The sequence below is a fragment of the Protopterus annectens genome, chromosome 11.part0 (genome assembly GCF_019279795.1).
Source record: "Protopterus annectens isolate FY-2018-M chromosome 11.part0, PAN1.0, whole genome shotgun sequence".
NCBI classification, from domain to species: domain Eukaryota; kingdom Metazoa; phylum Chordata; order Ceratodontiformes; family Protopteridae; genus Protopterus; species Protopterus annectens.
This window is the reverse complement of record NC_056745.1, coordinates 723,331,010-723,343,345: the sequence shown is the minus strand read 5'-3', so window position 1 is coordinate 723,343,345 and position 12,336 is coordinate 723,331,010. Positions and strand designations below refer to the sequence as shown.

The 12,336-nt window shown below is 45.9% G+C and overlaps 1 protein-coding gene across 1 annotated transcript in view; it reads left to right on the top strand.

Annotated features, from left to right (window-relative positions):
• LOC122814988 (cat eye syndrome critical region protein 2 homolog) overlaps nucleotides 1-12,336 on the top strand; it is a 2,862,500-nt gene that overhangs the window by 2,411,674 nt on the left and 438,490 nt on the right. The window lies entirely within an intron of this gene.

Below are 12,336 nucleotides of genomic sequence, written 5' to 3'. Positions count from 1 at the left end.
TTTTAAAATACCACGTTAATGTGGTAATGGGGAGAGGGCGACAAGATTCTGTCTCCTTTGCAGACTAGCCATGATGGCCTGGGATTTGGCAATTCAACTGAGTTTAACTCTGTAAGCAGCATACATTTTGTCAGAACAAGCACAGCGCGTACACTAAGCGGAACTGAGGGTAGATGCTACTCATAGAGATCTTCATGGAGATTGTCCTCCTGGGAGAGTTAGATCTGTTTGCTTCCTATTTCAACTGACAACTGTAACAGTTTTGTTCCAGGACAGCTTACAAAAAGGCCTGGACAACAGACTCATCCTCATTCCCCTGGCTAAAAATTATCCTTCATGCCCCCCCCCCCCCACTCAGATATAGAAACTCCTAAAAAATCAAGAACAACTTGCCTATGATTTTTATGTTGTCTCCATTTTGACCTAAAGAACTTTGTCTCTACTCATGCATCTAGGCAGGAGCAATTACCAAAACTCCTTCATAGAGTGGACTTACTGTCATGGGACAAGGATTCCCTCATCCATCTGTACATTCAAAGTCTTCATCTTACTGTATGGATAAGTTTTTGATCCCATTTAGGCAGCTTTTTTTTCTAAGGTCTGCAATGTGTGTTGAAAGAGGCAAGGAAACCTGCTGCTAGAAAATCATACTAGGCCAAATGGAAAAGATGTTCTGGTTGGTACTGCAAGAGAACATGACCCTTCCCGAGCAGGGGCTCCTGTGTTTTTTCAGTGCATGTGAGAATTGCTCTTTTCAGGCCTGAGGGTTATACCTCCCAGACATTTCTGGTAGTCTGCTACTGGATTCTCTTTCCTTTCTTCCATATCAATGTTGAAAGGGATGTTGCATATTAGTCACCTTCCTGGAATGAATTGGAGAAGTTAACTGTTTCCTTTTTTTAACTTGCTGCTAGTTCTTCTCTGATGCTTCCAACTTGGACAGTTTTTGCTCATTGCTGTTTACTCCACTTTATTTTTCCATAAAGATAGTGTGAGTCTTGGACCCAATCCTTTTTTATGCCAAAGGTTGTTTCTCAATTGATGTTAAACCAAGCTATTCATCTTCCTTTATTCTGCCATGTAAAAAAAAATATATATATATATATGTGTGTATATATATATATATATATATATATATATATATATATATATATATATACACACACACACACACATATATAGGTCCACTACCAAATCTTGAGATTCCCACTATCTCGACTTTCACCATCCCAAAGCCATAAGATAGAGGTCCACTACCAAATCTTGAGATTCCCACTATCTCGACTTTCACCATCCCAAAGCCATAAGATAAAGATTGTGGAATCTCAAAGTTTTAAAACCAAAAAAAAAATGACATTTAAAAATGATTTTTTCAGGGGGGCAAGCCCCCCTGCACACCCCACACCCCATGCAAATTAAATATACTAACTCCGAGATCGCACTGCAGTGAAGAGAACAGTAATGTTCCCATTCTGCACTGTATAGCGATCTATATTACCATTCTCTTCACTGCACAGAGATCTCGGAATTAATATATTTAGGTTGCAGAGGGTGTGGTGGGTGCAGGAGGGCTAGTCCCCCCCCCCCCCGCAAAAAATTTTAAATGTTATCTTTTTTTTGTTTTGTTTTACAATTTCGAGATTCCACAATCTCTACATTATGGCTTTGAGACTGTGAAAGTATCAAGATTTAGAAGTGGACCCATACATACACACACACACACACACACACACATATATATATATATATATATATATATATATATATATATATATATATATATATATATATATACATACACACACACATACATGTGTGTGTGTGTATATATATATATATATATATATATATATATATATATATATGTTTAACATTAAAATGTCGCCATGCAGTTGCTCATATAACGGGATCGTGGTATAGTGCGTTTAGGGAAATACATCCCTTTGCTTACTGTAGTACGATCTCGGAGTTAGAATATTAAGTTGCGGAGGGTGTGGGGAGTGGAGGGGGGCTTGCCCCCCTGCAGAAATGGAATGTTAAGTGTAGGGATTAAGTTGTTATGGTAAGGGTGGCATTGTTGTTAATGCTGTAAAATGTCGACATTTTTGGCATGAACAGCTGTTTTTCGACAATAGGGCCATTAGGTTAGTTGTAGTTTTGGTAAAACACTCCGGTTCCATTTTTATTTTCGATATATTGATAGTAAATCATATATATTCATTCCTTGGATACTAGTAGACAACTAAAATGCTGTTTTGGAAAAACTAAAGACTTCAGAAAATCCAGCCAACTTTTTCTTTCTGTTATAGTAACAAAAAAGTCAATTAGTTTCTAAACAGTACATTTCTAGATTGCTCTCTTAGGCTCAGTTTTACTACTCAAGTCATGGCAAAACTCCCTTCAAGTGTCAAGGCTCATTCTGCCAGATCTGTAACCTCTTCTGCAGCTTTTTGGAAAGAAGTTGCTTCTAGATTTATTCTAGAAGCAGCTACTTGGTCCTCATTTCACACTTTTACTACTCACTGTAAGCTAGACTTTGTCTACAGAGCAAGAGCTGTTCTCCAAGGAATGCTAGCCTCTAGCCAGTCTCCCTTTCTTACTATAGCAGTAATGCCATATAGTTATGGCTACTGTAACAGTGTGGTATAATGAAGAACATGGTGTAGCTGTGTAAGTAAACTTATTGTAATGTTAGGTGTTTAAGTCAATCACTGTTGTAATGCAAGATACCTCCCTCCATCCCTCTTTTTTGCTTCCTCTCTGGCTGGTGTGTGTTGTCCTTTCCTTTTGTTCTCTTGGCACAACTTGTATAGAACTTTAAGCTTCAACCTTCCTTTTTTGGCAAGAAAGATCTGAGTTTTAGCATATCCATACAACCTCCTTATACCAACATACACTCTCATGCTAAGACTTTGGTATGCAGCGTGCATTGAAGGAACCTGAAGCTTTGTAGACTGCCTGGAAGTCTGGTATCCTTGGCAATGTATGTCCCATGTAGTTATGGCTACTGCAACAGTGATGTATTTAAAAATCACTTCCAACAGTAAGTTTGCATAGACCAGTGTACTTTACTTCACAAACCAAGGAAGATATTAAAACATCCCTTTTTTTGTTTGTTCCTCTTCACCAGTAAGTCATTCAAAGGGAATATTACTCCAGCCCAGATACAGCAGTCGTGATGGTCTGGAGATGCCTTTAGGAGTGCGGGGCATCAATTTCAGAGATTGTCCTGGCAAAGAAAACAAGTGGGTTCAGGGAATGGCTGTCGTCACTCCTTTTTTTGTTCTCTAAGCTTTTCTAAGGAAGGAGCTTCTTTGAAACCAAGCAGTCACAGCTCTTGGGACAGGCCAAAATTGTACTGCCGATAAGCTCCATAGGAGGGATTGTCTCTCATCCCATTCTGGACCTCGGCAGCTTTATTCAGCAGAATTGTATACTTTCTGTTCTGGATTATTGCCTAGGGGTCAAGCCCCTGGTGATCTTAACTGCTGGACAAGGACACATGTCACTTCATGTCAAGGATTTTCATAGAAATTCCTTTGTTTTGGTCAGCCTGGGCATATCTTCCAGTGTTAATACTGCCATTTGGATTTTCTTCATCACTCTAGTGACATAAGGCTTGAGGGGAAAAATCTTCGTGTTCTCTAACTGGGTGGCTTGCTTCTGTGGACCCTTCAAGGGACTTGTAGCCTCCCTTCAATGGGTGCTTCAGTTGTTGAAATCCATGGGGGGTGAAATTACTGTATACTGGGAAAAGTCTTCTTGGATTCCATTTCAGGAGATTAGCACTGGATAATGTCCAACTTCCATGCCTCTGTAGTCAGTTATTCGTATCCACAGAAAGGACTGAAAAAATCATGAATTGCTAGCTTGGAAGAGGAAGCAGTAATGGATATAGGCTTAGACCATACTGCAGCCTGTGGATGTGAAGGTCACCACTGTCTTCATGGTGCCAAATCCATCCCTGAAGATACAAGTGTTGCAGTAGACTTGAGGTATCAGTAGTTCAGAGCCACTGCATACACACACACAGTGTGAAGCCATTTTCACTGTGTTGTGGAATTGTAGAACAGAAGATGTTATGTGGTCCTATCTTGCCTACATTCTTTACTCACGGGTTCGGAGCCAAGAATCAGCTCCGACTCGGCCAACTTATTTCTCTAGCACGAAGTCTTTAATTGGCTGGGCTAACCCGGTATCCCAAGATGCACCTCGCCCTAGCCGCAGATCTCGTTTGCCGCTCGTAGAGTTAGGACGTGGTCTCACTTGGCTGTGGCTAAGTACCCTTTTTCAAAACTTTTCATAAGTTTTTAGCAGTCTGTTTCTCGTAAAAAGCTGTTTTAATAGCTAGTTTTTCATTGTGAGTGTACTGTGTAAGCGAGTAGTGGTTTTTTTTTTTGTGGTATCACTCTGTTTTGGCGGGCTAGGCCCGTTTAAATTAGAGGATCTAGTCCTCTCCTGTGTTGTTTTTGTGTAAACTTGTGTTTTTGTTTGGTCGGTAGTTAGATTTCCTTGCTGCACCAAAGAAACTTTTAAATTAGTTTCCTTGGTTGTTTGTGGTTTGGATTTTTCCCGCCTTCCCCTTGTGTGTCTCGGTTGAGTGGGTGCTGTGAACTACTATGTCTAAAGAGCAGAAAGTTCATAAACCCTCTGGGTTTAAAAAATGCGGCTACAAGATGTCCATTACAGATGGGCATTCTATCTGTGTTTATTGTCTTGGTGCTATTCACCTGCAAGTGTCCTGCAGTTTTTGCCATGCTTTTAGCCCGAGGGTACTGCAGGAAAGAAAAAATAAGTTGATTTTGAAGGGCCTGGTTAAACCTTTTTTGAGGAGTCCTTAGACTCTTCTTCTAGTACTAAGTCTAAGACTTCCAAGGCCAAGAAAAGATCTGCGGCTCCATCTGTCTCATCGGAGCCCCCAGAGAAGGTTTCGAAAGTGGATACTGCCTCCTCGGCTCCATTGTCCTCTGGGCCACAGGAGGTATCTGTTGTACTGGAGTCTACCTCTGCCCTGAAATTATTGGAGCCTATTCGAAGCCGACTCGGCCCTGATATTATTGGAGCCTGTTCGAAGCCGGTCACCCAGTGTTAGGCCTGAGTCTCAGAGTTGGAGATCCTGATCTCCTTCTATTTCCTCCAAATCCTCTAGGCTGTCTGATTTGGATGTGGATAGGGTGGTCCAGAGGCTCCTGCAGTCGCCGGTTTTAGCAAAATTGTTCTCGGCTCCGGCCCAGTCGGCTCCGGAGCCAGTACCAATGATTCCTCCTCCGAGCACCCCTGTGTTGCCGGAGTGCTCTGTGCCGAGTGATCTAGTGTTGGCTCCGATACCCCTTGCGAGTTTATCAGAGCCGACGTCTGCTCCAACCATGTTGGTTCCGTCCTCTGGTTTCGGTACTCTGGTTTCCTCAGTCAGACCCGAGAGGGATACCTGGGGACTCTTGTTGGTTCCGAGCCTTCCTCTCGGTGCATCGGCTCAGGGAACCCCGACTCCGGTTGTGGTCTCGGAGCCGGGAGAGTCCTCTGATTCGGGGGGACCTGCCTTCGAGGCTATGAGGAGCGCACTGGCCAGATCGTCAGTTACATCACCCGGATCCATCACTCCTTTCCCCTACACCCCGACTAGAGCCACTGACACACCCCTGTCCATGGATGGCGGAGCCCGAAGGTCGAGGATACTTCCATGAGCGGTCCCCAACTTTCTGAGGGCCCCTCAGTGTCGGTGCTTGAGGAGTCCCCTAGAAAGAAGTTGTGCAAGAGGAAGCGCATAGACTCCCAGGACGAGTCCCTCACTTCCGATACTGACCTCGAGGAGTCAGAGGGGTCCCCTAAGTCGTCGTCCGATGTCTTTCTCCGACATCTTGGAGATCTTGAGGCAGAGAGGTGACTGGCCTTCCAAGACCCCCTCTGAGGAGGAGTCGGTATTCCTCAAGGTCTTCGGAGCTCAACCCTCTGCCTCCTGGGTGTCTCCACCCTTCGATGAACTCCTGGATTAGATTTGTCGAAGGGTGTGGGAGACCCCTGATTCCATGGAACCGGTGCCCAGACCTCCAAATAAGTTTCTTTCTGCTCCCCCGGGGAAAGAGTTCCTGACCAAAGGGGTTTCTGTAGATGCCTTGGTGGTGGCGGCAGCCACTCAACAGGAAGTTGCAGAGGCAGCTTCTTCCGTCCATCCTCCTAACAAGGAGTCCAGGAGTATGGACCGGTATGGGAAGCGTACCCTGTCTTCAGCGACCTTTACTTTGCGGTCGCTGAATTATCTTTGTCATTTTACTCGGCTCCAGAGAGATGATCTTAAGGAGCTAGGAGACACTCTGATGGGTAACATGCCTGAGGCAGTAGCACAGACTGTTAACGCCCAGTTGTCTACCCTTGGTTCCAATGTCAACTCGTCCATGAGGCTCGTATCCTATGCAGCCAAAGGGGCGAGTAGGGCAGCTAGCTCAGGTGTAGCTCTCAGAAGGCAAGTCTGGATGCGCATGTGTCATTTCGCGGAGGCCTTTAAGTCTCCCTTCACTGACTCCCCCCTTTGATGGGTCCTCACTCTTCGGGGACCAAAGTGAAAGACACCCTCACCAGATGCAAACAGGAGGGGAAGACCCTATCTGCCGTAGGGGCCCATTTCTCTCTTCCTTCTAGGCCTTACCCCAAGGCTCAGAGAGGAGGGAAAATGTGGTTCAAGAAGTCACAGAAGTCTTTCCCTGCCGCTCAAGGTGAGTCCCCCTCCAGAGGCAGAGGAGGGGGAAATTATTCTGGAGGATGCCATCCTAGAGGCAGAGGAGGCCCCTGCAACTCGGGAGACCGCGATACCTTTCGCAGGTCTTCCTTTCAGTGTTCTTGAGGCGTTGCCTGACTGTGCTGTTCTGGAGCCAGTCGGGGCCGAATTTCGTTGCATCCGGAAGCCTGGGAAAGCATCACCCAGGATCGTTGGGTGCTTCGAATAGTTACCGGAGGTTACACTATCCCCTTTTTATCAACACCCCCTTCAGTCAAAAGAATCCCGGACGTTCCACCCAGTCAATGGGATCAAGTAGCACTAGAAGTTTCAAAACTGCTAGAAAAAGGAGTCATCCAACCAGTCCCCTCAGACCATATCAGATCAGGAACTTACTCGACTCTTTTGGTGCCAAAAAGAACAGGGGACCTGAGGTCCATTCTGGATCTCAGCCGATTGAATCACTACGTTCTGAAGTCCAAGTTCCGAATGGTCACTCTTCAGTCCATTTTTCCCTTGCGGGAAAAAGGAGTATGGATGTGCTCCATCGATCTCAAGGATGCCTACTACCACATCAAGATGGACAAGGCATCCAGGAGTCACTTGCGCTTCCAGCTGGGCGGCAGTCACTTCCAGTTTCGTGCCCTGCCCTTTGGTCTCACCACAGCCCCCAGGTTGTTTACCAAGTGTTTGGCAGTGGTGACGGCTCACTTGAGACGTCGGGGATTCCAGGTGTTTCCATATCTGGATGACTGGCTTCTCACCGCCCCCACCAGGCATCTCCTCATTCAAGCCAGGGACGCTACCATTACACTTTGTCAACAACTAGGAATTACCTTGAACTGGGAAAAGTCTGCCTTGCTGCCCTCACAGCGTGTTGTTTTTATAGGCGCAGAGCTAGACTCTATTCAAATGCAGGCCTTTCTGCCACAGGAGAGGATAAGAGTGCTGCAGTCTCAGATTCACGCATTGTTACCCCTCAGGAGAATTCAGGCCAGGTTAGTTCTCCAGGTCCTGGGATCCATGGCTGCCACCATCATGCTGGTGTCTCTAGCCAGGTTACACATGTGGTTCCTACAGTGGCTCCTTTCAGAAACTTCCTCTTTCCCACTTGATACTTCTCTCGGAACGGTGCAAACAGGACCTCCGCTGGTGGCTATGTTCCACCAATCTGGACAAGGGGAGGAGCTTGATTCCTATGTCTCCAGTGGCCACAGTGATCATGGACGCCTCCCAGATGGGGTGGGGGGCACTATCTTGGCAGCACGGTCCAAGGCACATGGCAAGATCACGAGGTACACCTGCACATCAATGTTCTAGAGATGAGAGCGGTGTTACTAGCGTTGCAGTCACTCCAAAGCTCTCTTCATCTGGGAACGATTGCAATTCACTCGGACAGTATGTCCGTGGTGTGGTACCTGAACAAGCTGGGGGGAACCAAGTCTTATCCCCTCTGCAGAGAGGCCATGCGAGTGTGGCATTGGGCAGTGTCTTCCCAATGGTTTTTAGTGGCAATGCACATTCCAGGAAAGACCAACGTGATAGCGGACAGGCTGAGCAGAGCTATTCTGATGCCTTACGAGTGGTCCCTGAACAACCGAGTGGCGGTTCAAATTTTGAACAGGTGGGGTCAGCCTTGCTGCGATCTCTTCGCCAGCCCTCTCAATGCCAAATGCAGCAAGTACTTCACACTGATCCCCCCATGGGGGGAGTCCCCCAGGGATGCTCTAGTCCACGATTGGCCCTCAGGTCTGATCTATGCTTTCCCTCCGTTTCCTCTGTTACCAAGAGTGATTCAGAAAGCCATATCCTTGGGAAGCAGGATGATTCTAATTGCTCAACATTGGCCTCGACAAGTATGGGTCCCCTTTCTTCAGTAGTACGCAGTGGACGGTCCTTGGACCCTGGACCCAGTGCCAGACCTACTGATTCACATGTCAGGACAGCTCCATCCCTCCCTGCGAACCCTCAGGTTGACAGCCTGGCTGCTCCACTTCCATCACTAGTTAGACGACATTCCTTTTCACCTGAGGTGGTACACTTCTTGTCTTCATCTCATAAGTCTTCCACCAGAAGGATTTATTCCAGCAAATGGAAGAGATTCTCCATTTGGGCTCAGGCCCAAGGTTTGTACCCATTCACAGCCCCAATTCCGTCGGTCTTAGATTTTTTAGCCATGCTTTTCCAACAGGGCTCTGCGCCTGCTACCATTAAGGTACAGCTGACGCAATTTCCAATTATCTTACAAGCCTTCTCTTATGGGCCATAAACTTTGTAAGGCCTTCTTGAAAGGCGCCTGGTTACTTCGCCCTCCTGTTTCAGAACCTCTCATGCCATGGGATCTAAACCTTGTGTTACAAGCCATCACTTCACCGCCCTTTGAACCGGCTGCCACCTGTGAATTAAAATTTCTATCTTGGAAGACGGCTTTCCTAATAGCCATTACATCGGCAAGAAGAGTATCAGAGATTCAAGCTTTTTCCATTAAACCTCCGTATTTGACCTTTCATAAGGGCAGAGTTTCCCTGAGACTTAACCCGTCCTTCCTTCCAAAGGTGTCATACACCGTTAATCTTCATCAGTCTATTGAGTTACCAGTGTTCTTTCCAAACTTTTCCAATAAAGCAGAGTTTAGATTTCACCAGTTGGATGTGCACAGACAACTAAGATTCTACTTACACAGGACTAAGCATATTAGAAAGTCTGATCAACTGTTTGTGTCCTCCTCAGAAAACAGAACAGGTTGTCCTATTTCCAAGAGCACAATTTCTAAATGGATCAAAGATTGTATTTCCTTTATCTATTCGTCAGCAGGCAGAAATTTACCCATTCCTGTCAAAGCTCACTCTACCAGGGCAGTGTCTACATCAATAGCTTACCGTGCCAGGCTTTCATTGGATGATATTTGTGCTGCGGCCACCTGGGCCTCTCCGCACACCTTTATTACTCATTATAAGTTGGACGTGGCTTCTAGGGGCCGGGCTTCCTTTGGTTCCACGGTTCTCAGGAGTATTTTCCTATGAGCCGCCCAGGATAGAGGTGCTGGGGACACTGTCCCATGAGTAAAGAATGTAGGCGAGATAGGACCACATAACATCAGGTAGTTATGTACTCACCATAACGATCGATGTATGTGGTCCGTCTTGCCTCACATTCTTAAGTACCCTCCCACCTGCCCCCTTCCTATAGGATTTGGAGGAAAATTGGCTCTGAGAACCCTTCAGTGTCAGTTGTTTTTTCTTTCCTTTCTGGCTGGAGCTCCTTCCAGTGGCGGTTGTGTATGGGGTGTGACTGGAATGGCTGCAAACTAGATCTGGGGCTAGGGCGAGGTGCATCTTGGGATACCGGGTTAGCCCAGCCAATTAGGGACTTTGTGCTAGAGAAATAAGTTGGCCGAGTCTGAGCCGATTCTCGGCTCCGAACCCGTGAGTAAAGAATGTGAGGTGAGATGGACCACATACATCGATCGTTATGGTGAGTACATAACTACCTGTTCTTCGTGGTTCACTGTTGCAGTCATTACATATGGGCAATCTTGCTGGCAGGTTGCCCTCAGCTGGCCTAAATTCCAAAGCCTTGGGTCCTTCATCAGCTGCTGTTGCCCCTTCCCTGACGTCAGGGGTATAAAAGAAGTAGCCAACGCCATTTTCTTCAGTCTTTCTTGCTGTGCGGTGCCCGAAGCAGTTTGCAAGTGCCGATCGGCCGACTCCTGAGATTTTCGTGTTTGAGTTTCAGATCCGAAGTCTTCAATAAAGCTAGTACCCCATTGGGGAAACCTTTTTTCTCACTCCAGACCAATGTCAGAAAAAGTTAATAATTGTATTTCTTGTGGTAAGCAAATACCTCATAAGGATTTTCATTCTTACTGTATTCCTTGCCTAGGCTCTGATCACAACGTTACTGGTTGTCAGTTTTGTGCTAGATTTAACCAACGCACTATTAAGCGTCGGTATGATTTTGCTTTAAACTTTTTTGGACGCCAGTTTAATTATCCTGAAATGTCGTCGGATAGCCATCCGACTAATGGAGTTTGCAAAAAAACGCAAAGAAAAGGATAAAGAAAACAACCGAGGCCCAAAACCGACGGCAAAGTTTCTCCTAAGCCAGTCGCCGGTTCTCAGTGAGGTGCTTTCGTAGCCCCTGACACCCGCTACTTTGGAGTCTCAGGCCACTACCGACTCCCACGTGGAGTCGGCCATGCCTCTGGATACTCAAGGTATTGGAGCCTTGGACGCTAATCCCTCAGAGGGGTCCGGAGCCACTGAGCAGGTACCTGCTTCTGAGGGGTGTATTCAGACCTAAACATCTTTACATTAAAACAACCTCAGCTTCAAAGACTAAAGCACCTTCTAAAGCAAGGAAACAAACTCAAGAGCCACGTGTACAGGCCTCTTTGCCCAAAAAACAGATGCTCAAGATGGCCGAAGACTTTATTAACTTGATCAGGGGTTCCCATCCCCCTCCTGATAAGAGGCCTAGGCAAGACACTGACTATGAATCTTCAGATCAGGTTTCTGTGTCTTCTGATTCCTCTTCTGATCAGGGATATTCTCTTCCCCCTTAAGAGGATTTTGATGCTAAGGAATATATACCTTCAGCATCTCCTCCTGAGGACTATTCCTTTGGGGAATCCTTGCATACCATGAGGGAGCATTTCTGCTGGGAGAGCCAAGATTTTTCAGAATCTAAAGAGAGACTCGGGGATTTTCTTTTACTACCTCTGCACAGGCCTCTAGCCATTTCACCTGTGTTAGACATTGTAGATGTGTTTTCGGAGTCTAACCTGACCCCTGACTCCTTACCCCCAGCTCCTGTTAAGCCTGACAGATATTATAGGGTTCCTGACTCTTACAAATTTCTTTTTAAAAACCCTGCTGCTGACCCAGAAACTATTTCACAGGGTCCAAAGGGAGTTAAGGCTTCCATGGCTAAAAACCCAACCCACTCTGATAGAGATTCAAGGGCACTGGATAGATGAGGGAAAAAGGTTTACACATCTGCGACTTTGGCTGTAAGGGCTTTAAACTGTCAATTTCACATGCTTAAGTATCAGCAACATGTCATGAGATTGCTTAAACAGAAAATGTTAAATTCTGAATGTGCAGAAAACAAGGAAATGCAGGATTTATTGTATGCAGCAGAACAAGTTGGAAAACATACCTTGCAATGTGGTTTTGATTCTTTGGAGGCCTCCTGCAGGGCCACAACTACCGGTTCTGTAATTACGAGGCATGCTTGGTTAAAAGAACAAAATCTGCCTGACCATGTTAACGTTAAATTGCTAGATGCACCTTTACAGCATGATACTTTGCTTGGTGTTAAGGCAGAAGAGGTGTTAAAGAAAATGGAGGACAAAGCTTAATCTATGCAAACTGTCAAAGATTTTTTTACAGGTACAGCCACCTAGGTTTAGTAGACACTGGCCTATAAAACATTGGTCCTTTCCTGTGTCAGACAGACCTCAAAGGGGCAGACCCAGACGCCCTAGGGGCAGATCCCAGGCACACTGTTCTTATAGGCCCAAGCAATGGGGTGCTTCTACCCCCAAAGCTGGAGAAGATAGATCACAAACATACAGAAAAAAGTCTCAATGACTTCCCTCTGCCTGCACCAAGCACTTATCT